This window comes from Bos taurus, chromosome 7, assembly GCF_002263795.3.
Source record: "Bos taurus isolate L1 Dominette 01449 registration number 42190680 breed Hereford chromosome 7, ARS-UCD2.0, whole genome shotgun sequence".
In the NCBI taxonomy this organism is placed as follows: Eukaryota; Metazoa; Chordata; class Mammalia; order Artiodactyla; family Bovidae; genus Bos; species Bos taurus.
This window is the reverse complement of record NC_037334.1, coordinates 28,241,541-28,267,844: the sequence shown is the minus strand read 5'-3', so window position 1 is coordinate 28,267,844 and position 26,304 is coordinate 28,241,541.

Sequence of the window (26,304 nt, the reverse complement as noted above, 5' to 3'; positions counted from 1 at the left end):
GGTTGTCTAAGAAATCAAACCTAATCAAATACCTAAAGAAATCAAACACGGAAGAAAGTTATTGAGGGAATTCTTGTGAAGGAATAAAGGAGGGGAAAATGAATAAGTAGGGAATGGTTTCAGCATATGATGTTGGTCTGTCTCCCCTGAAAGGGGAGAATGAAGGAAGAAGAATTGGGTAGAAAGAGATTTAGACAGCAGTAAAGTTCTGAGAAAGTCTTAACTAAACCAAATAGGAGTTCTTGAGCAATGGTTGACAGCATGGTCCCCTAATGGGCAGAAATGACTTATCTCTAGCACTCTCATCATGTCCCATCACTGGCTAGTATTAGTTTGATATAAATCCTTCCTTGACATGACTAAAAAGCCTCTTGATGAAAGTGAAAGAGAAGAGTGAAAAAGTTGGCTTAAAGCTCAACATTCAGAAAACTAAGATCATGGCATCTGGTCCCATCACTTCATGGGAAATGGTTGGGGAAACAGTGGAAACAGTGTCAGACTTTATTTTTGGGGGCTCCAAAATCACTGCAGATGGTGATTGCAGCCATGAAATTAAGAGACGCTTACTCCTTGGAAGGAAAGTTATGACCAACCTAGACAGCATATTCGAAAGCAGAGACATTACTTTGCCAACAAAGGTCTGTCTAGTCGAGGCTATGGTTTTTCCAGTGGTCATGTATATATCTGAGTGTTGGACTGTGAATAAAGCTGAGCGCCGAAGAATCATGCTTTTGAACTGTGGTGTTGGAGAAGACTCTTGAGAGTCCCTTGGACTGCAAGGAGATCCAACTAGTCCATCCTGAAGGATATTAGTCCTGGGTGTTCTTTGGAAGGACTGATGCTAAAGCTGAAACTTCAATACTTTGGCCACCTCATGCAAAGAGTTGACTCATTGGAAAAGACCCTGATGCTGGGAGGGATTAGGGGCAGGACGAGAAGGGGACGACAGAGGATGAGATGGCTGGATGGCGTCACTGATTCGATCGACGTGAGTTTGGGTGAACTCCGGGAGTTGGTGATGGACAGGGAGGCCTGGCGTGCTGCGATTCATGGGGTCCCAAAGAGTCAGACACGACTGAGCGACTGAACTGAACTGAACTGACATGAACACTGTTGCTGTGGCTGCTGCTGCCGCCAAGTCGCTTCAGTTGTGTCTGACTCTGTGCGACCCCATAGACAGCAGCCCACCAGGCTCCCCCGTCCCTGGGACCCTCCAGGCAAGAGCACTGGAGTGGGGTGCCATTGCCTTCTCCACATGAACACTGTAGGGGATCCAAAAATGTAGCATCTTAAGGCTGTCAGTCAACTACGTTTTCCCTGGAAGGCTCTATGGAAGGAAGGTATGAGCAGTAAACTTCCTTGTGTGTCACAGTCCACCCCTGGACCATGTAGACCTACTTCATGGACTGTATCAGCTCCATGGTTACCAGGAGCCTCCTTTCCTGAGAAGGAAACTCTCAAGGGAGAGTTAGCGAGACAATCTACAAACTTAAGCCCAGAGGATTAACACAACATTGTTAACAAAACTGTAAGAGGCAGATAATTCTTATTATAAACAACTTATTTCAGTGACTAAAATAAAAGTAATAAGAATACTACCAGTACAAATAAGAAATAGGTATTACTGAAAACTTTAACATAATAGGCACTTAAACATGAGAGAACTTAATCACACACACACATTTTTCATAGCTGAGGTGCCAGGACAACTTCATAGCATCTTCAGGAATCCAGGTTCTAATCTTTCTCAACCATTATTTTCAATATGTGGGCTTTGATTTTCAAAGTCATATTATGATTCAGTATGACTGAAAGAGCTCTAACAATCCTGTCCAATGTGCCAGATAGAAGAAGGAAAGCAGAAGAATAAGAGCACATATCTTCCCTTTTAAGAAACCTTCCTGAAAAATCTCATGTAACAATTCTGTTGATACCTCTCCATGTAGATGCAGAGCCGTCATTTAAGACTTCAATATTGTATGTGCATAATTCCAGGAGAAACATTTCACATAGAAATATGACATTCATACCAGAATTTATTACATGGTCATGATCTATATAAAGTGAACAAGATTATCACCAGATATTTATCAGAAAAGAAAGCGAAAATAGAGATTGAGAAAGATAATTAAGGAGGTAAGTAGATGTCTCTGCTGTACTAATCAAATGATTTCCTGAAACTAATGGAACTTTGATATGAGATCAAAACTGGACAGGAGAATACTGAAAAGAAAATTATAGACCTTATGCTGACAAAACGCAGGTAAACAAAATATTAAAAAACAATAAAGAACAATAAATAATACAGCTTGACCAAGATTTGTCCCAGGAATTAAAGTACTATGAATGAAATTCACATTGTCACTAAATGAGACGAACCAAGTGATAATTTCAAATTTTGGTAAATATCAAAACAGATTAATTTTTTTTTCTAATTTTATTTTATTTTTAAACTTTACATAATTGTATTAGTTTTGCCAAATATCAAAATGAATCCGCCACAGGTATACATGTGTTCCCCATCCTGAAGCCTCCTCCCTCCTCCCTCCCCATACCATCCCTCTGGGTCGTCCCAGTGCACCAGCCCCAAGCATCCAGCATCGTGCATTGAACCTGGACTGGCAACTCGTTTCCTACATGATATTTTACATGTTTCATTGCCATTCTCCCAAATCTCCCCACCCTCTCCCTCTCCCACAGAGTCCATAAGACTTCTATACATCAGTGTCTCTTTTGCTGTCTCGTACACCGGGTTATTGTTACCATCTTTCTAAATTCCATATATATGCATTAGTATACTGTATTTATGTTTTTCCTTCTGGCTTACTTCACTCTGTATAATAGGCTCCAGTTTCATCCACCTCATTAGAACTGATTCAAATGTATTCTTTTTAATGGCTGAGTAATACTCCATTGTGTATATGTACCACAGCTTTCTTATCCATTCATCTGCTGATGGACATCTAGGTTGCTTCCATGTCTTGGCTATTATAAACAGTGCTGTGATGAACATTGGGGTACAGATTAATATTTTTAAAATATTTGCAAACAGTAAGTTAGGTATTGTTAAACAACTAAAGAGCCTATTGATGAAACTGAAAGAGGAGAGTGAAAAAGTTGGCTTAAAACTCAACATTCAGAAAACTAAGATCATGGCATCCGGTCCCATCACTTTATGGCAAATAGATGGGGAAACAGTGAAAGACTTTATTTTCTTGATCTCCAAAATCACTGCAGATGGTGATTGCAGCCATGAAATTAAAAGATGCTTGCTCCTTGGAAGAAAAGCCATGATCAATTTAGCATATTCAAAAGCAGAGACATTACTTTGCCAACAAAGGTCCATCTATTCAAAGCTATGGTTTTTCTAGTAGTCATGTATGGATGTGAGAGTTGGACTATAAAGAGAGCTGAGCACCGAAGAATTGATGCTTTTGAACTGTGGTGTTGGAGAAGACTCTTGAGAGTCCCTTGGACTGCAAGGAAAGCAAACCAGTCCATCCTAAAGGAAATCAGTCCTGAATCTTCATTGCAAGGACTGATGCTGAAGCGGAAACTCCAATACTTTGGCCACTTGATGAAAAGAGCTGACTCATTTGAAAAGACCTTGATGCTGGGAAAGATTAAAGGTGTGAGGAGAAGGTGATGACAGAGGATCAGATGGTTGGATGGCATCACCAACTCAATGGATATGAGTTTGAGTAAACTCCGGGAGTTGGTGATGGACAGGAAGGGCTGGCGTGCTGCAGTCCATGGGGTTGCAAAGAGACAGACACGACTGAGTGACTGAACTGAACTGAAAGAGTATGTAGGGCTTCCCTGATAGCTCAGCTGGTAAAGAATCCTCCTGCAACGCAGGAGACCCTGGTTCGATTCCTGGGTTGGGAAGATCCTCTGGAGAAGGCATAGGCTACCCACTCCAGTATTCTTGGGCTTCCCTTGTAGGTCAGCTGGTAAAGAATCTGCCTGCAATGCAGGAGACCTGGGTTTGATCACTGGGTTGGGACGATCCCCTGGAGAAGGAAAAGGCTACCCACTCCAGTATTCTGGCCTGGAGAATTCAATGGACTCTATAGTCCATGGAGTCACAAAGAGTAGAGCAGCTTTCACTTTCTCTTTCAAAGAGTATCTATAAAGAACCTACAACACAGATTACACTTAATGGTTAAACTTGAAAATCATTCTCATTAAAAGACATTTTGTTGTTGTTTAGTCAGTAAGTCATGTCCAACTCTTTTGAGACCCCATGGACTATGTCCTCACAGGCTCCTCTGTCCATGGAATTCTCCAGGCAAGAATATTGGAGTTGGGTTGCCATTTACTTCTCCAGGGAATCTTCCCAATCCAGTCTCTCACTCAGGAGATTCTTTGCCACTGAGCCACCAGAAAAGCCCAAGAAACATTTTAAGACATAGATAAATCTAATTAAAGATACATAAAATGTGAAGAAATTATATTACTAAAAGATATAATTTTTGAAAGCCTGAATTAATGAGATATAATATGCTCATGATAGAAAGCCTTAATATTTAAAGATGAATTATTTTTCCCACATTCATCTATAAGTTTAACTGATTTTCAAAGAAAATGAACTTATTTCTCTTTTTCACCAACATGGCAAGCTAATTCAGATGGAAGAGTTAAGTCCAAGGAAAGTAAAGTAATTTTGAAAAACAATAAGGAACAATTTCCCTAGGAGATATCAACACTTTGCACAAAGTTATAGCAGTTAGGTGGTAGCATAGCCACATAGACAAATGTGTCAAAATAGAGGACCCAGAAAGAGAACCATACTTAACTGGGAAGTTGTTATTTGAGAGAAGTAGAGAAATGATTATCCATTTACCAAATGGTGAATAGCCAATTGGCTCCTCATCTTGAAAAACTAAATAAACTAACTTGTATAATAACAAAAATAAATTTTAGATAAAGACCTAAATTTCAAAGGCAAAACTTTACATCCTTTATAAAGATATGCAAGGGACTATCTTTATGACCTTTGGGTAGGGAAGGCTTATATGTCTCAAACACCACTCTGCTGCTGCTGCTGCCATTGCTAAGTCGCTTCAGTCGTGTCCGACTCTGTGCGACCCCATAGAAGGCAGCCCACCAGGCTCCCCCGTCCCTGGAATTCTCCAGGCAAGAATACTGGAGTGGGTTGCCATTTCCTTCTCCAATGCATGAAAGTTAAAAGTGAAAGTGAAGTCGCTCAGTCGTGTCTGACTCTTAGTGACCGCATGGACTGCAGTCTACCAGGCTCCTCCATCCATGGGATTTTCCAGGCAAGAGTACTGGAGTGGGGTGCCGCTGCCTTCTCCACAACACTCTAACAAAGGAAAATTCTGAAATCTGACTCTATTAAACTTTTTTTCAGAGTGCTGCCAGAAACAAAAGTAAAGTTGCCTCCTTGGAGAAGATATTTATAAAAATATAGAAATAATAAAAAGATAGTATCCAGAATACATAAAAAAATGAGTAAATATGAGAAATAACAGAGTAGGTAGCTTGAAGTATGCATATATACCTTTGTATATACTTCTCAGAATATGATTATATTTGGAGATAGGGTCTTTAAAGAGATAATTAAGTTACAATAAAATCATTTGGCTGAACTCTAATCAAGTATGACTAGTGTCCTTTTAAGAAGCGAAAATTTGGACACAGGCATTTACAGAGGGAAGACCATATGAAGACACAGAGAAATGACCATCTCCAAGCCGAGGAGAGAGGCCTCAGAAGAAACCAGCCCTGCCAACACCTTGATCTTGGATATCCAGAATTGTGAGAAGATAAATTTCTGTTGTTGAAGTCACACAATCTGTGGTACTTTGATATGGAAGCCCTAGAAAAGGAATATATTGTGATATAAAAAAGCTCCCTTCCATTTCCAAAAGCCCTTGGGAGTGGCATCATGCCCACTTGAGAACCTCTGCTATGAAGGATTCCTTTCCCAGCACACGTGCATAGGAAGCATGGACAAGATTGCAGCTATTAACAGGAGCCAATTCAACTACGTGTATATCACAATGGAGAAGTCAGCCAGATATACTGTTGAGTGAAGAAAACTAGGTTGCAGTAGCATAATATATGTTGTGCTGTGCTTAGTCGCTCAGTTGTGTGCGACTCTTTGCGACCCCATGGACTGTAGCCTATCAGGCTTCTCTGTCCATAGGGATTCTCCAGGTAAAAATACTGGAGTGGGTTGCCATGCCCTCCCCCAGGGGATCATCATTTATAAAAGGTTCGAACATGAAAAAAACACTGGATATGTTGTAAACTGACAAACGGCTGGCAAAAGTATAAAAATCAAGATACACATTGTCCTTACCAACTTCAGAATTTTGGCTTCATCTTGGGAGGGAGAGCAAAGAATGAGGGAGGGTATGAGGAAGGCTAGAAAGGCAACCAAAACTGCCTCTGCAAAGTTACATGATCTGTAGGAAAGTCTACAGCAAATATGGCAACACTATGATATTTGTTAAATTTGAGTGGTAGGTAAAAGTCTGTTACTTTATTCTCTTTAATTTTCCAAATGTGTTAATTTTTTTTAAAAGAAAAGAAGGTAGTTCTATATTTTATTATTGTATTATAAAACAAACCACATACAGAAACAGAGTTTCTTTCTCAACAAGGAATTCACTTTAAAATTATAGGTAATAGCTGGCAAATTTTAGGAAACATTTGGAGGATACGGTTTGTTGCATCTCCCTCATTTACTCTTTCCCCTTTGTATGGACTCCAGCTAATCCAGCAATTCATGCGCTTGCATTCTCTGCAGCTGTGTGCTAATTCTAGACTAAACCCCTCAAATTAGCAATGGATAATAATACACTAATTAAAACTGGAACACAAAGCAGTTTTTCCAGAAGCAATGTGAAAAACCTCACTGATTATTATCTGTGTATACTACAACAATTTTAGACGTTCATTACAGAAGCTTAAAAGAAAATACACTAAGATAGACATGCTCAAGTTGCTTCTTGAGTAGTATTGATTTTACTTCTCAGCTTTGGCATATACACAGATGTCCCTATTTCTGGATCTCCCTCCTCTCTCCCCCTAAAGGCGCCAGAACAAATATATCAAAGCAACAACAATGACAGCAACACAGTAAAAGAGCTGATACATTTAGAAAGAACTTTGTTACGTTTGCAATACAAAATTACCTCCCCTACTTGTTTACTTTTTCTTTGTAAACCTATTTAATATTTGTTGATCCCAGGTAGGTGAAATAACATGAGCTTTCTTTTAAAACTTAAGTAATTCTAAGTTGCATTATTCCTAAATTACCTAACAATAAAGATAATTGAGAGGACATTGTACGTAGTCTTAACTAGATGTAGAACGCTGAAGTGAAGTAAAAGCGTTAGTCACTCAGTCATGTCTGACTCTTTGCAACCCCATGGACTGTAGCCTGCCAGGTTCCTCTGTCCATGGAATTTTCCATGCAAGAATACTGGAGTGGGTAGCCATTCCCTTCTCCAGGGGATCTTTCCAACCCAGGGATCGAAGCCAGGTCTCCTGCATTGCAGGCAGACTCTTTATTATCGGAGCCACCAGGGAGTACTTAAATATTTAGAACTATTTAGGGCTTATATCTTTACTAAGCCAATATAAAATGATACGTAGTTTAGCAATATAAATATTATAATTAGCTATTTAATCATTATAACACAACAGACTTAAAATAATTAGAATGAACAGAGTTTATGCTAGAGATTATGTTACATGGAAGTGTTTTCAGAGTCACTGAACTGTACATCAAGAAACCTATTGGTGTATTACCTATTGGTGCATTGCCTAAGTCTGCATTTAAATCAATCAGTAAGACTTTTCATTCTCTGAGCTTGAAAATCTCTGTAAGATAGCAATATTAATATGCCATTTCCACTATTTTTATTTTTGGTTTGAAAGCACTTTTGGAAACTCTGACTTTATCGTAAAATGATATACAGAAACTGTTTATTGAGGAAAAAAAGGAAAGGAGAATGAAGGGTGGAGTGGAGTGGGGAGGGGAGGGAGGAGAGAGTAGGTAGAAAAAGGAGGTATTGAAGGAGGCCAGGTAAAACACTGCAGTTGGCACCACAGAGTTCGTAAAGAAAAAAGAGGTGAACAGAGGGATACAAGCCGGGATATTGGAGGTAGAATCAATGGATGTGGTTTACCCATGCCTACATGTGGGTGTTGGAAGGGCACAAAGAAAAGAGAGAAGTCTAAGATTAGTCTGAGATTTTTGCCTTGAGTAAGCAAGTGGATAGTGATGTGATGTACTGAATGAGAGGGATGAGGCAGGAAAAGTTCTAGTAGGCTGTAAAGGGCTCTGTTCTGATATGTCTTTTAAGCATTCGGAGAGCAATGTCAACTAAGCAGTAGGATATATGAACTCGGAGTTATAGGGACATGTAAGACTGGAACTCTAGCTTTGGGAGTCTTTGGTTTAAGGTGGTATTTAAGACATACTACTCATTAGGTGACCCAAGAGAGCTGGTGGATAATGAAAAGCTCTTCTTCTACTGCCTATATGAGAACTGCTAAATCAGAAAGGAATGAGAAAGTATGGCTTTATATAGTGCAGTCTGCCCACTGAGCCACAGAGTCAGAATCTAAACAATGTGCTAATATACTGCTGGTAGTTAGAAAAATGAACAAAAATTATATTGGTAAAAGTCACACTGCACTTGCAAACATGTGGATTATTTTCATGTACCTCTTGATATTGATTTTTAACATCATTCCACAGTGATATGAGAACAGACTCTGTATGATTTCAATACCAGAAATTTCAAGACCAGATATTTTTGCATCTTTTTAAAATATCTGTAGATATGTTTCAGTATCTCTTAAGTTTATAGTCTATGGGAACCTGAATACAATTTGTATCCTACTGTTGTCTGAAAATTGTATAAATCTTAATTATGTTGAATTGGTTCATAGTATTTTTCAGGTCTATGATATCCTTCTCAGTTCAGTTCAGTTCAGTTCAGTCACTCAGTCGTGTCCAACTCTTTGCAACCCTATGTACTATAGCACACCAGGCTTCCCTGTCCATCACCAACCCCCAGAGTTTACTCAAACTCATGTCCATTGAGTCGGTGATGCCATCCAACCATCTCATCCTCTGTCGTCCCCTTCTCCGCCCACCTTCAATCTTTCCCAGCATCAGGGTCTCTTCAAATGAGTCAGTTCTTCGTATCAAGTGACCAAAATATTGGAGTTTCTGCTTCAACATCAGTCCTTCCAATGAATATTCAGGACTGATTTCCTCTAGGATGGACTGATTGGATCTCCTTGCAGTCCAAGGGACTCTCAAGAGTCTTCTCCAACACCACAGTTCAAAAGCATCAATTCTTCTGTGCTCAACTTTCTTTATAGTCCAACTTGCACATCCATACATGACTACTGGAAAAACCATAGCTTTGAATAGACGGACCTTTATTGGTAAAGCAATGTTTCTGCTTTTTAATATGCTGTCTAGGTTGGTCATAACTTTCCTTCCAAGGAGTAAGCATCTTTTAATTTTATGGCTGCAATCATCATCTACAGTGATTTTAGAGCCCAAGAAAATAAAGTCTGACACTTTTTCCACTGTTTCCCCATCTATTTCCCATGAAGTGATGGGACCAGATGCCATGATCTTAGTTTTCTGAATGTTGAGCTTTAAGCCAACTTTTCACTCTTTTCTGTCACTTTCATCAAGAGGCTTTTTAGTTCCTCTTTGCTTTCTGCCATAAGTGTGGTGTCATCTGCATATCTGAGGTTATTGATATTTCTCCTGAAAATCTTGATTCTAGCTTGTGCTTCATCCAGCCCAGCACTTCTCATGATGTACTCTGCACATAAGTTAAATAAGCAGGGTGACAATATACAGCCTTGACATACTCCTTTCTCTATTTGGAACCAGTTTGTTGTTCCATGTTCAGTTCTAACTGTTGCTTCCTGACCCGAATACAGATTTCTTAGGAGGCAGGTCAGGTGGTCTGGTATTCCCATCATTTTAAGAATTTTCCACAGTTTGTTGTGATCCACATAGTCAAAGGCTTTGGCGTAGTCAATAAAGCAGAAATAGATGTTTTTCTGGAGCTCTCTTGCTTTCTTGATGATCCAATGAATATTGGATATCCTTCTACTTGTCTGTATATTCATTCTATCATTTTTGAGAGTTGGATATTGAAACTCCAAGTAAAAATCTTAATTTATCTTCTTAAAAAATTGTAATATATAGTGGAACTATATGTAATCTTGTTTTGTATTTTCCAAGCCTCCTATAAATGTTTTATCATATTTTCATAATATAAAAATTAAAATATAAAGAGAAAAATGATATTTATATCTTTTCAATATAGATGGCAGTCTTTTCCCAGTGGATTTTTAATATCAGTGAATTACATAAAACCAGAAAGTACGTTCTTTATTTTCAATCAGTGTTGCTAGTAATTTAGACAGAACTTGTGCAATTCCTTTTTTAGCTTGCAGGAGACTTTGATCCTTTTGAAGTCACACAGTTATTATTCCTCTCTTGTCAAGTGTGCAATAGTTACCACTAAGCATTAGTGACCCACTAGATCTAACCCATGTATCTTTTTATCATGTTAGCACTAGGGCAAATATGAGCAAGAATCAGAAGGAAGATAGACTTTGGGGACAGTTTAGATTAATATGCTGAACTGTCTAAAGAAACAGACTCCATGGGTAATTTTCAGTTCCTAAGCTATGCAACGATTATAGTTATTCCACTCAAATGTCTGCAGCAACGAGATCAGTGACAAAAATAGCGCCTGAAAAACAAGAGAAGAAATGGCAAACATGTTATTTATTTGCTTAAATCGGTTATAATGGGACTGGCAGTGTTAGTCTCATTAACAGAGAGACCTTTCATTCCACAAGCCAGCTGGAATAATAAAGGCAGCTATGTGACATTTAAAATGCAATTGCTTTGCAAACTGTAGATTCTGTTTGTGATGCTTAGTGATCACAGAGGAAAGTGATCTGAGAAAAGTGCAAACCATCTTGCTCATCATCTGCATTCCCAACAAAGACAGCATTGGGGTTAAATGCTATAACATGGCAACAAGGATATGCTAAAAAGTGATTCATATCGAAGTGCTTGAACATTTATTTGAAGCATTTATTCAATTGTTCTTTTGCCATGTGACAGTGCAAGAGTTGGTAGAAATACATCTGTTGTGTTTTTCCTTGAATAGGCAAAAAGAAATTATAATTAGGGAGATACTGCTTTATGCTTATAAATACAGAGCATCGTTTGAAACAAGTTGTTCCAAACAAGTGAGAAGCATGCAGATTTCCCTCTTTCAATGAATGGGAAATGCAGACTAGCTTTGGTGCCTTTGTTTTAATGACAAAATCATGATCTTCGATGGAAACGTGCCTTTAGAGTTTAGGCATCATATGACAAAGTGAGCGTCAAGATAAATGTAAAAATCTGAATTAAAAAAAATTTTTGTACTAGGATTTGTTTAAATCTTGCTGCTACTGCTGCTAAGTTGTGTCAGTCATGTCCGACTCTGTGCGACCCCATAGATGGTAGCCCACCAGGCTCCACTGTCCCTGGGATTCTCCAGGCAAGAACACTGGAGTGGGTTGCCACTGCCTTCTCCAATGCATGAAAGTGAAAAGTGAAAGTGAAGTCGCTCAGTCGTGTCCAACTCTCAGCGACCCCATGGACCGCAGCCAAGAGTACTGGAGTGGGTTGCCATTGCCTTCTCCGTGTTTAAACCTTAAACAGGCAAATATCACTCAGTGATTTTTCATCTCTTCTTAAGTATTCCAATATGGATTCCAAAATGAATTTGGATTGAGGGGAGGATTTTTTGATCCCTCCATTTCCTTGGTCAGATGAAAAAGGAAACCCAGAAGCAAATAATGGGCTATATAATACATCACTTGGGTGTCCAAGCTTCTCATACCTCATAGGTTTGGGCTGGAATTTTAATGGGTTCCAATTTTACTGGACCTAATTCATCTATTTCTGTTAGATGTGCTTCTCCTTTACACACTATAGAAACACTAAAACTATAGAATGAACTGTAAATCATCAGATTATACAATTTTACCTTGACATTTTGAGGAACTACCTTCATTTCACTTTCTACCTATGTAATGAGGTCTTGCTACTTTCTTTTTTATTTTAGAGGTGAAGAGCTATGCAATTTTGACTCATTTGCATAGTACCTAAGTGAGAATATAAGTCTAGTTTTCTACTTTAAAATATTCAAGTCTAATATCATTAGGATTGTGGGTACTACGTAGTTTCTCATTCCCTGTCTCTCTCATTCACACACACACACCCCTATTATAGTCAGCACTGCTAAAACACAGAATTAGACAAATATCTCAAAGACAGGATAAAAAAAGAAAAGGAAGTAATATTATTAAGAAATGTCAGAAAGACTATCTAAAGAATAAATGGAATATCTAAATAATATATCTCTTATCTTTTCCCATGTCAACAGGAAGTGTAACTCTCAGAGATCTTTAGGAAGCCTAGTGTATCTCATTACCTTTTCATAGATCAGTTTCACTATCCCCACAAATCCCACATGCACGACATTTAGATTAAAAAGCTGGAGATGTATAGTGCCAGAGAGAAACAGAAACAGTCTACCACTTCTGGACAGCATGATGAAAGAAGTCTTTATGAACAAGTGACAGATTGAGCCTGATTTTAGCAGTCTAAGCTAAGCTGGAAGGTCTTCTAGGCCCAGCAACTACATGAGAATATAGTGGACTGGGTCTTGTTTAGAATGATACTGGACACAAGAGAAGGCTTCCCCTGTGGCTCAGCAGGAAAGAATCCACCTGCAATGCAGGAGCAACAGGAGATGTGGGTTCAGTCCCTGGGTCAGGAAGATCCCCTGGCAGAAGGCATGGCAACACACTCCAGTATTCTTGCCTGGAGAATCCCATGAATAGAGGAGCCTGATGGGCTACAGTCCATAGGGTCTCAGAGTCAGACTAGACTGAAGCGACTTAGCACACAGGCACACAGACATGAGAGATGTCTGAAAAGGAGTTTGATGGTAGTCAGATTGTAGAGAGGTGGGTAATTCTTTCAGGAGTATTCGTTAGACAGTGGAGATTTGGCAGATGATGGCATTTAGTCTCTATTGAGGTCAATTTGATTAGTGAATTTAAACACAAAGAGTCATGAGAACTGTGAGGAGCATTCTGAACATAGAGGAGACTGTTAAACCCTGTGCTACCAAATAATGCTGTTCCTGATGATTATAAAGAACAAGCTGAGGAAAAGTTAAAATACTATTATTTTTCTATTCAGGTTTAAACTGTAAGGCTATGGATAAGACAACCTCCTGAGAATCTTTCCATCTCAGTGATCTGTGAATAGCTATCTTTTTGATCTGGTTCTTTTTGACTGTATGAACTGTTTCTGATCAGATCAGATCAGTCGCTCAGTCGTGTCTGACTCTTTGCAACTTCATGAATCACAGCACGCCAGGACTCCCTGTCCATCGCCAACTCCCGGAGTTCACTCAGACTCATGTCCATTGAGTCAGTGATACCATCCAGCCATCTCATCCTCTGTTGTCCCCTTCTCCTCCTGCCCCCAATCCCTCCCAGTGTCAGAGTCTTTTCCAATGAGTCAACTCTTCGCATGAGGTGGCCAAAGTACTGCTGTTTCAGCTTTAGCATCAGTCCTTCCAAAGAAATCCCAGGGCTGATCTCCTTCAGAATGGACTGGTTGGATCTCCTTGCAGTCCAAGGGACTCTCAAGAGTCTTCTCCAACACCACAGTTCAAAAGCATCAATTCTTCGGCGCCCAGCCTTCTTCACAGTCCAACTCTCACATCCATACATGACCACAAGAAAAACCACAGCCTTGACTAGATGAACCTTTGTTGGCAAAGTAATGTCTCTGCTTTTGAATATGCTATCTAGGTTGGTCATAACTTTCCTTCCAAGGAGTAAGCATCTTTTAATTTCATGGCTGCAGTCACCATCTGCAGTGATTTTGGAGCCCAGGAAAATAAAGTCTGACACTGTTTCCACTGTTTCCCTATCTATTTCCCATGAAGTGGTGGGACTGGATGCCATGATCTTCGTTTTCTGAATGTTGAGCTTTAAGCCAACTTTTTCACTCTCCACTTTCACTTTCATCAAGAGGCTTTTGAGTTCCTCTTCACTTTCTGCCATAAGGGTGGTGTCATCTGCATATCTGAGGTTATTGATATTTCTCCCAGCAATCTTGATTCCAGTTTGTGTTTCTTTCAGTCCAGCGTTTCTCATGATGTATTCTGCATATAAGTTAAATAAACAGGGTGACAATATACAGCCTTGACAAACTCCTTTTCCTATTTGGAACCAGTCTGTTGTTCCATATCCAGTTCTAACTGTTGCTTCCTGACCTGCATACAAATTTCTCAAGAGGCAAATCAGGTGGTCTGGTATTCCCATCTCTTTCAGAATTTTCCACAGTTTATTGTGATTCACACAGTCAAAGGCTTTGGCATAGTCAATAAAGCAGAAATAGATGTTTTTCTGGAACTCTTTTGCTTTTTCCATGATCCAGCGGATGTTGGCAATTTGATCTCTGGTTCCTCTGCCTTTTCTAAAACCAGCTTGAGAGATTAAAAGTCCTATGAACATTTCTCTATTAAAAATTTGCATGTATAAAAAAAAGGATGCAACTCTTCATCTCCTGGGATTCAAGATCTGTACAATGGAATGTTATAGTCTGTTGTAAATTAGGAATAGACTTTTTAATGCATTGAATTCTTCTACTGCCCAAATACAAAATTTAGTGAAACACATGAAACTCTAATTCTGAGGCCAAGATATAGCAGAAATACAAACGATAATAAAACTTGGTAGGAAAACAAGCATAGCTAGTTACATAAGTGAAGGCAGAGTAATAGATAATCAAATGCAAAGTTTAGTAACAAATTTAGCTGACAGTACCAAAATTGAGAGTTGATTAAAGTAAACAATTACAAATACACTGATCTTATTTTTGCAAATAAGACATGAAAGTTACTAAGTTACAAATTCATTTCTTGGATATTAGCATACATATATTCTAGATACAAAAAACACACAGTTTACATCCTGGTAAAAGAGCTAATAATATGTTATTAAAATAACACCTATCACTGTAACTCAAGCTAAATGGCCAAGAGATTTTAGCTTCTGTGTCATCTACTGCTGAGAAATTGATTAGGTAGTTGCTGAATAGATCTAATTCAATTGCTGTTTGAAATAATACAAGTGTTTCCTGAACTGGTCATTCTAGTCATCTTTTAACCAAATTGGTTGAGATACGCATTAATTACAGAGTATTTTTCACTCTAACCCTCCACCCTTGCCACACACACATAATGGAATAGCTGATCTTATAGACACCATTCTGACGCCTAGAAAACATGCTCACCTTGAAGGAAACTATGGCATACTATCTGGAAATACGGATGGCCTTTGAAGTTATGCACAGCAAACAGACATGAGGTGAGTAAGTGAATGTGAAGCATTTAGCTCATCAGCTGCCACCGACTAAGGGCCATCATTATTAGCTATTATTATTAATATTTTCTTTTAAGAAAAAGAAAGTTATATAACTAGACAAACCTTCTGATTTAAAACCAGAACATTCGATTTTCAGGGTCTTTCTGGTTAGAGTCGACTCGTTGGAAAAGACCCTGATGCTAGGAAAGATTGAAGGCCAAAGGAGAAGCAGGCGGCAGAGGCTGAGGTGGTTATATAGCATCACTGACTCCATGGACATGAATCTGAACAAACTCCAGGAAATAGTGAAGGATAGGGAAGCCTGGTGTGCTGCAGTCCATGGGGTGGCAAAGAGTTGGACACCACTTAACGACTGAACAACTGGTTAGAGGCTAGAAAACTAGGAATACTGATTGGCTTATGTACATCTACTTTCCTTCCAACTCCTTTGTGGGATACAAATATGAAAAACCAATATAGGTCAAGATCAAACAATTTTGCTACCATGTCCAATCAGTGCAACAATACATACCCAGCAAACGCTTCTCCCTTTGTGGTCACTTGGAGAGCTGCCCCTTGCTTACATGCAGTAAGGCAGTAGAGTCCAAAAGGCTGAGGTATGGACTCTGGAAGTACACTGGATTTGAACCCTGGCTCCTTTGTTTATCAGAAAATCACCTAATTCTTCTGAGCTTCTATTTCTGTTTATTTGTTTTAATTAATTAATTTAAAAAATGTTGTCCACACTGAGCTGTTTGCGGGGTCTTAGTTCCCCAACCAGGTATTGAACTTGCACCCTCATTAATGAAAGTACAGAGTCCTAATCACTGGATTGCCAGGGAATTCCCAATTGTTGCCTTTTTTTTTTTTTTGAATAGAGACAGCAAGAGTATCTTGCAGGGTGATAGTTGTGAGGGTTAAATAAAATAAGGCAATTAAAACAATCACAGGGCTGCTTTGTACATAAAAATCACTCATAAAATGTTAACTTATTTTTATCATTATCTTTTTTCTTTAAAAAATGTTTGTTTGGAACGTGATGAGATCATGAATCCATAATATTCATGAAGGTTCTCTTACTCTATCAATTAGATTGTTATCCTGGGAAAGAAGTAAAAGCTGAGCAATTTCTGTTCCTATAATTTATTATCATTGTTAATGCCAAAGGAATATTAAAAATTAGAGCATGAAATGAAAGTATTTTGATAAGTCTTTATGTGAAGTATTTGTTAAAATCTCATGGACAGAAAAAAGCAAAAACATGTGAAATAAACTACATCAAATACTTATCATTTCCATGACTAAATGTTTTTTAAGTTGGTTTTTATCTGTAATTTGAGTCGTAGAAACCAAAACGTGTACTTTGCAACAGATTTTTCTAATTTTCCTTTGATCAGTGTGACTCCTAGGGCTGTTGCTTTGCTATATAGATGTCTATGAATACCCTTATCCTGGGAGGGATTGGGGGCAGGAGGAGAAGGGGATGACAGAGGATGAGATGGCTGGGTGGCATCACCTACTCGATGGACATGAGTGTGGGTAAACTCTGGGAGTTGATGATGGACAGTGAAGCCTGGTGTGCTGTGATTCATGGGGTCACAAAAAGTCAGACACGACTGAGCGACTGAACTGAACCAACAAATACTCTTTTGTAAAGGGATGTGTTTATTTCAAGTAGAATTTCAATATCATTGCCCTTCTTTAAATTATTTTGAGTAACATATTTAAAAAAGAAAGCTATAATTTTTCCCTAAAGGGCCAGGTAAAAATCTATGTTGCTGACTTGCTTTAAAATTTCTCAAATTATTTTCTCATTTGACAACTAAATCAAACAACCAGTGCTCTTACTTTCTCTGATCTAAACAATTTTACAGAGACTACCTTGCAAATGTCTCAAGAGATGAACTTGCTCACAATGAAAAATGTACTCAGCAGGAAATTCACTTAATGATAATGATTATTCTTCTATGTAATGGACATTTCATTGTCAGTAAAGTGTAATATTATTCTGCTGAAAGCTTCACATATGCAGCCAGCTCCAAAGACATCTTGGCTTAACTTGCATATCTCACTTTCCAGTTTTATCATTTGTCTTTTTGCATATTCAATGAAATTTTTTCATGCTTGGTATGTAGAATGCTTTATGCTGGTGTCATTTGCTTCTATTGGGGAAAAAAATCTTTCATAGTTTGTATGGGCATGGATTCATGAATATATTTTATATGATATCCTGGCAGAGAAGATGGCATCCATCCTACCATGCATAAGTGTATAGCTAGAGATTATTTTTATCCTTTCAATAAAGCAAAAGCTTGCTATATTTCCACATTTTGCAATAGCAAGCATTTAACTTGGTCAGAATTTGCAGTAACCAGAGGTCAAAGACAAGAAACTGATCATGTATTTGGATGGCTGACTAAAAGGTCTCCTTAACACTAATGCTAATAGCTGAGCTATTTAAAATCCTGAAAGATGAGGTTGTCAAAGTGCTGTACTCAATATGCCAACAAATTTGGAAAACTCAGCAGTGGCCACAGGACTGGAAAAGATCAGTTTTCATTCCAATCCCAAAGAAAGGCAATGCCAAAGAATGCTCAAACTACCACACAATTGCACTCATCTCACATGCTAGTAAAGTAATGTTCAAATTTCTCCAAGCTAGTCTTCAACTGTACATGAACCGAGAACTTCCAGATGTACAAACTGGATTTAGAAAAGGCAGAGGAACGAGAGATTAAATTGCAAATATCCGTTGGATCATAGAAAAAGCAAGAGAATTCCAGAAAAACTTCTACTTCTGTTTCATTGACTATGCTAAGGACTTTGACTGTGTGGATCACAACAAACTGTGGGAAATTCCTAAAGATATGGGAATACCAGACCACCTGACCTGCCTCCTGAGAAATCTGTATGAGGTCAAGAAGCAACAGTTAGAACCAGACATGGAACAATGGACTGGCTAAAAATTGGGAAAGGAGTATGTCAAGGCTGTATATTGTCACCCTGCTTATTTAATTTATATCCAGAGTACATCATGCAAAATACCAGGTTGGATGAAGCACAGGCTGGAATCAAGAATGCCATGAGAAATATCAATAACCTCAATATGCAGATGATGCCACCATTATGGAAGAAAGCGAAGAGGAACTAAAGAGCCTCTTGATGAAAATGAAACAGGAGAGTGAAAAAAACTGGCTTAAAGCTCATCATTAAAAAACTAAGATCATGGTATCTGGTCCCATCACTTCATGGCAAATAGATAGGGAAACAATGGAAACAGTGACAGACTTTATTTTCTTGGGCTCCACAATCACTACGGATGGTGACTGCTGCCATGAAATTAAAAGACACTTGCTCCTTGGAAGAAAAGCTAAGACAAACCTAGACAGCATATTAAACAGCAGAGACATTACTTTCCCAACAAAGTCCGTCTTGTCAAAGCTGTGGTTTTTCCAGTGGTCAGGTATAGATGTGAGAGTTGGACTATAAAGAAAGCTGAGCACTGACGAATTGATGCTTTTGAACTGTGGTGTTGGAGAAGACTCTTGAGAGTCCCTTGGACTGCAAGGAGATCCAACCAGTCCATCCTAGAGGAGATCAGTCCTGAATATTAATTGGAAGGACTGATACTGAAGCTGATGCTGCAATACTTTGGCCACCTGATGTGAAGAACTGACTCATTTGAAAAGATTCTGATGCTGGGAAAGATTGAAGGTGAGAGGAGAAGGGGATGACAGAGGATGAGATGGTTGGATGGCATCACCAACTCAATGGACATGAGTTCAAGCAAGCTCAAACTCTGGGAGTTGGTGATGGACAGGGAAGCCTGGCGTGCTGCAGTCCATGGGGTTGCAAAGAGCCCAACAAGACTGAGTGACTGAACTGCACTGAACACTAACACAAAATCTCTGCTCAGGTTTCAAAGGGTCTGCAATGCCACCAACATATTGCTTGTGGCTTTAGCACTAAACCCTGTTTTCTCTTCAAAATGCAAATAATTATGGAACTAAAAATGATGTCACTTCTACTTTCAAACAATGTTCTTCCAAGGTAGGGATTTACCACTTTATTAGAGTCAAGGACACTAAAATGGAGCAAGATGCCAAAAAAAGATGATATTTGGCAAAACTAATACAATTATGTAAAGTTTAAAAATAAAATAAAATTTTTTAAAAAATTTAAAAAAAGGAAAAAAAAAAAGAATATTGTATCCCTGTGTATAAAGACCAAGGAAATATATACAATCTACTTATATAAATATGCCACACAAATCACTATTTTTATTTCAATTGCATCTAACCTCATGGGAATCATATATATGTGGTATGTCCTAAAGTACATGTTTTGTTCTTAGGTAAACCTACATCTCATTTTCATGTAATTGTATTTCAAATCTCTTTAACATTTAGTATACCTCTCATGTTGCCTCGGTTGGGAAGATCCCCTAGAGAAGGGAATGGCTACCCACTCCAATGTTCTTGCCTGGAGAATTCCATGCACAGAAGAGTCTGGCAGGTTACAGTCCATGGGATCACAAAGAGTTAGACATGACTGAGTGGCTAACACTTTCACTTTCACCTCTTATGACAAGGTGGTATAATAGGTGTACATATATATAGACAGAAAATACCTTACTAAGCATGCAATAACCTGAAAAAATTCTAATATCTGATGTATTCCAGATCTACGAAGGTAGATTTCAGATGTAATTATTTCCAATTTTATAGGCTACCATTTAGAAAACTTTGTAACGCTAAAAGGTTTGAAAACTTAATAATGCTCTATACATTAGGAGATAGGTTCCATTTTCTAAGAAAGAGTTACTCAAATGCATTTTACCACAGGATTTCTTTAAAACACAATGTTTTTTGTTTCTTAAAAACAAAATGTGAAAAAAAAAACCCACGTGTTGCTAGAATACTAAGGAAAATGAGATTATGATCTACCTTTGGATTAAAATTGAGAGCAAAATTATGGTCTGATAGATATTTAGTTCTGTGAGTAATGCTTAAAAACATTTCTATTTTGAGAACATCAGATAATATTACCAACAGATGCTGAAATGAAGAAATTCACATAACAGAGGTTGGATCTTTCCAACAAGATTAGAAAGTAAAGGCTTCCTAAGTTATTAACACATAGATTGACTACGATATATCTCATGTGCTCTCTTGTCCAGTTTCCTGGTATACGGGTGCTCAATTCAAAAATTTTAACGGCATATTTTACTACAATATATTAAAATATAGTTAGCATATTTTCTTGTATGTGTGCATGGTTGGCTCAGTCATGTTCGACTCTTGCGACCCCATGGACTGTAACCCACCAGACTCCTCTGTCCATGGGGATTCAGCAGACTAGAATATTGGAGTGGGTAGCCTAACCCTTCTCCAGGGGATCTTCCTGACCCAGGAATTGAACAGGGATCTCCTGCATTGCAGGTGGGTTCTTTACCAGTTGAGCTACCAGGGAAGTTACACTTATTCAAAGATAATGACTGTTGTTTATTATGAAACATTATCAGGAATTCAAGCAATGCAACAAAATACATACAGTTAAAAAAATAAATCCTAAACTATGCCAACCAGAAGTCACTATTAACCCTGAGCAACCTTTATTCAGTCATTTCTATGCATCTAAGCGTGAAATGCTAGATAGGTAGGCATAGGAAGATGTACATAATTATACAAAAATAAGATTGTGCTATTTCTATAATTCTTATAAAGATGTGATTTATATAAAATAAAATTTTCTACTTTGTTCATTTTTATGTACTATGGTAAATATAGAGAGAGGTGTTCAGTTCAGTCGCTCAGTTGTGACTTTGCTACCCCATGAATCGAAGCACGCCAGGCCTCCCTGTCCATCACCAACTCCCGGAGTTCACTCAGACTCATGTCCATTGAGTCAGTGATGCCATCCAGCCATCTCATCCTCTGTCGTCCCCTTCTCCTCCTGCCCCCAATGCCTCCCAGCATCAGAGTCTTTTCCAATGAGTCAACTCTTTGCATGAGAGAGAGGTGTAAGCACCACCATAGTCATAATACTGATTAGATTTTTTTTACCCAGAAAAAGTTCTGTCATGCCCTCTCACTATCAGTTCCATCCACTGGCCACAACTGATCTGTTTTCTGCCACCAATTTTGCCTCTGATAGAAATTCACTAGAAAAAAATGCAGTATGCTGGCTTTCTCTCTGGGTGTTTCGCTTGGCATAATGCATGTGATTATCACCCATATCGTTGTGTGAATAATTCATTCCTTTTTATTGTTTGTTGTTGTTCCATGGCATAGATGTAGCACACCTCCATACATCTGTACAGCAGTTGATGGACAGTATGTTTTCAATTGTTGCAGTCTTTTTTTCAGTTTGGGATTATTATAAATAAAGCTGCATTTGAGAAGACTTTGTGTATAAATTCTTCATGTTGGTAAATACAAAAGAGTAGCATTGCTGAGTTACATTTTATATGTATATTTACTCCTATAAGACGATATCACATTGTTTCTTGGAGAGGCTGTAAAATTTGGCATTCTAACCAGCTATGTGTGGAATTCTATTAGTGCCACATCTTTGCTAATACTTAAATTTTTATTATTCTAGTGAGCTTATGATGGTTTCTCAAGGTGGCTTAAATTTTTTTCCCTGATGACTTTTTTCATCTTTTCACATTTATTTGCCATTTGTATATTTCTTTGGCTGTAGCCATTTTGTTGTTGTCATTTGGGTTGTATATTAGTTCCTGAGGACTGCCATAGCAAAGTGCCATTCACTGGGTAGCTGAAAATAACAGACATCTATTGTTTCACAATTTGGAGGATAGAAGTCCAAAATCAAGTAGCTGACAAAGCCACAGTCCCTCTGAAACCTATAAGGGAGAATCCTTTCTTTCCTCTGATTAGCTGGTGGCTTGCTGGTAATCCCTGTCACTGCTCAGTTTGCAGCTGTAACACTTCAGTCTCTGTCTCTATCATCACACGGCACTGTCCCTGCAACATCTATCTTCTCCTCCTCTTTTAATAAGGACAGCATGCATATTGCATTAAAGTTCCACCTTACTCTGGTATATGACCTCATCTCAACTGTAATAACCCTATTTCCCTTAATGGCTGCTGAATTTCATATATGTTTCCTTGTTCATAAAATGAGGATATCAAAATTCACCTTAGAGTAGATATTAAAATAAGGTAATATATGTAAAAGAGACTAATATTTTTGTGAGGTAAATAGACACAAATTCTACCAAGTGCCATATGGTATAAGGCATAATCATATTTGTTAGAAAAATGTATACACAGAGATGGAAAAGCACACATTTTTTCCCTAAGCCCTTATCCTAAATAAAGTATTATTTCAGTGAGCATATAAGGACTGGCCTCACCACATAAAAGGCTCAAAGAGAGACACCCTGCCCTGATATATGATGTAATATAGAAGGATGAGTGAGAAGTACAGAGCAAGGGATACCTAGATAACTAACAAGGTTACCCCTTTTGAGAAGGACACATGTCTTTAGTTCAATGGTCATTGTCATTCTCTTACCAAGAGGCTAAGCCAGGCTCTCCTGAGCTACCAAAGAAGATATTAAAAAATAAACACTTACTCTGAGGTTACTAAAACCTTTCCCTAATATTTATAGCATGCACTCCACACATATTAGTCCGTTTTCCTCTCCACACCACTCCAACTCTCAGAAGACCAGAATCTCAAAATTTATCATACTCTTTCTTCATTTTTCCAGGATGATTGCAGGAACACATAGTCAAGTAGCAGTGAATATATACATAATCGCCTTCATATTATTATGGCTATGACCATATTACAGCTGAGTAAATAAGGTATCTAGAAAACAAAGTTATTTGTTTTATTAGCACATTTTATGCAACAGCAAATGGATATGTCAATTTATAGCAATTACTAAAAGTGACCTTGTCTGTACTCTTTTTTTTTGGTAATGTTACATATAGAGCTTATTATCACATGTTCACAGTAAAAAGAGTGCAGTAATGAAGGGCAAGATTTTATGGAGTTATTAACTTGAGTTTAAGTTAATTAGCCTTTTGGTGTTTATTATTTGACAGATTTCCTTTATCCCTGGTCCCCTAACTTTACCTCTTACAGTTTCTTTTTCCATGAAACACTGCTTTCAAATGAAAACATCTAATCAGAGAAGTAATAAGCAAAGTGGGAAATGGAAATCTTTTTCAGTGTCTTCAGATGCCAATACTGTTTGCAGCTCTTGAGAGTGAAAGTTCATACAGACTGTGATTGTTAACTCTATATGCTAACTTGACTGGGCTAAGTGATACCCAGATAACTGGTAGAGCATTTTTTCTAAGTGTCTCTGTAAGGGTCATCTCAGAAGATATTAGCATTTGAATCAGTAGACTGAATAAAGAAGATCGCCCTCACCAATCAATCCATTAAAGGCCCCAGTAAAACAAAGGCTGAGGAAAGGCAAATTCGTCCACTGTTTAAGCTAGGACATAAATCTTCTCCTGCCCTTCAACATCAAGTCTCCTGGTTCTTGGGCCTTCAAACTCAGATTGTCCCCTATACCATTGTTCCCCTCAATTCTTAGGGATTTAGACTTAGGCTGGGGCTTGGACTCTTGGTTTTCATGGTTCTTAGGGCTTTGGACTAGGACGGAATCATATCCCCAGCTTTCCTGGATTACCGGATTTTCTGCTCCTCCAGCTTGTGGAGGGCAATCACAGAACTTCTCAGTTTTCATAATTGTGTGATTCAATTCCTTATAGTAGATCTCCTCATATATGTGAAGCTTACAGAAACCTTTCATCATATACTAAATTTTCATAAACAAATGTATTTCTAGACTTTGTCTATTAATGAGCCAATTCCAAACTGTTTTAACTATAATGGCTTTATGTTTACTATCAGGGGGTAAGTTTTTCTTTCCTCCAACATGGGCATCGCTCTCTATATTATTAGAGTTTGACTAGATATTCTTCTTTTAAAACTATTTATTTAGTTGAAGCATGTAGGATCTTTGATCTTCACTGTGGCATGCAAACTCTTAGTTGAGGCATCTGGAATCTAGTTCCCTGACCAGGGATCAAACCCAGGTCCCCTGCATTGGGAGCATGGGGTCTTAGCCACTAGACCACCGGGAAGAACTTTACTGGATACTCTTGATTGACTTTTTCAATATGGATATATGAAACAATTTGTTCAGTACCAGAGGGAAAAGATTTGTTGATCTTTTTATAAGATGATGTTAAATTTATAAACTAACATATAGAACATCAATGTCATTATGAGGTGATCCTTCTAAACACATTTCATTTTACATATTTAATCATATAAAAATATCTCTTAGAAAAAGAACAGTAACCAAATTTCTGGAATCTCTTCACATGCCAGAATAAAGGTTCTTGCCTGTGCATAGGACTGTATATGTATAGCTCATGTGATCATAATCATGGTATAGCCATGCCTTCCAACAATATGTCATACTTCTCTGACAGCTTAGTATAAAACAATTTTCTGTATTTGGAGAATCATTTTCTATTGACTGTCTTGAACCATCCTTGTGAAACCAAATTTCTTCATCTTAATGCAATTAAATAATAATTGAGAGCACAATTTGAATTTCAAAATTCTTTTATGGTGAATATAATTAATGGCATTTAAAGGTCCTTAGACTTATATTTTGCTTTTATTATTGCAGTACTCCCACAGAGCAATAGTGAGCCCAAAGTCTTTGAAATATGATGGAGAATTCCACTGACCTCAAAGTGCCTTAACATTTGTAATTTTATATCCAAGGCAATTGCTTCAATGCTCTTTGCTAGTACTTTTGCTATCATTTACATGCTGTGTAGATATGTTTGTTCTCTGATATCAGACAAGTCACAATACCTTGGGAAAAAGAAGACAGCAAGGCTAAGGATTAAAATGCAGGCCTACCAGAGACTAATGATGGAAGGAGGCAGAGCTACGTGTTCTGGGTACTAGGATCGTGCTGAAGAGCTATTCAGTAGTGGCAGAGGAAGTAGAAGAGAAAAGTTCTGTACAACAAAGGCAGAAAGTTCAAATGTTACATGTTTTCCTCCTCTGTCATACCACCAACAATTGTAGGCCTCCTGAAATAGCTCTGTTAGTCCAACTCTAGTTTTGCCAGTAGTTCTTATCAGTCATCAGGAAGAATCTATATAAAATTAGAAGTAGCTCACTGCAGAAAACTTCAGGAAAACCCCGTGACATTGTTTTCATATTGTGGTTTTAAGTAACATGTTTGTTGTTGCTGTTTAATCACTAAGTTGTATCTGTTCTTTAAAGACCCCCATGGATGGTAGCCTGCCAGGATCCTCTATCCATGGGATTTCCCAGGCAAGAATACTGGGGTGGCTTGCCATTTCTTTCTCTAGTGAATCTTCTTGACCCAGGGATCGAATCCAAGTCTACTGCGTTGGCAGGCAGATTCTTTACCACTGACCCAATAGGAAGCACATCAAGTAACATACAGCAGAACATATTCTCCAAAAGCACGTAGCAGAACGTATTCCTAAGGGAAGTGTCATAAAGGAAGTTGTTTAGAGTTGCCAAATGTATTTCAGAAACACAACATGTTGTGAAATCATAAGAATTATATCTATATTGGGCTCTGTTCACCACTCCTGACCCAGAGCTCTTAAAACCCTCACAAATAGGATGCTAGGAGAATCTTCTGTTATAACATTTAGTCTTTGGCCTTGGTTACTGACACGGAAACTCAAAAACCTCTGTAATTTCCTGAGTGATAGGAGCATCTCTGAGCCCCTAAATCCCTTGGATTTTCCTAGGTGATGGAAACATCTCGTGTTCTAA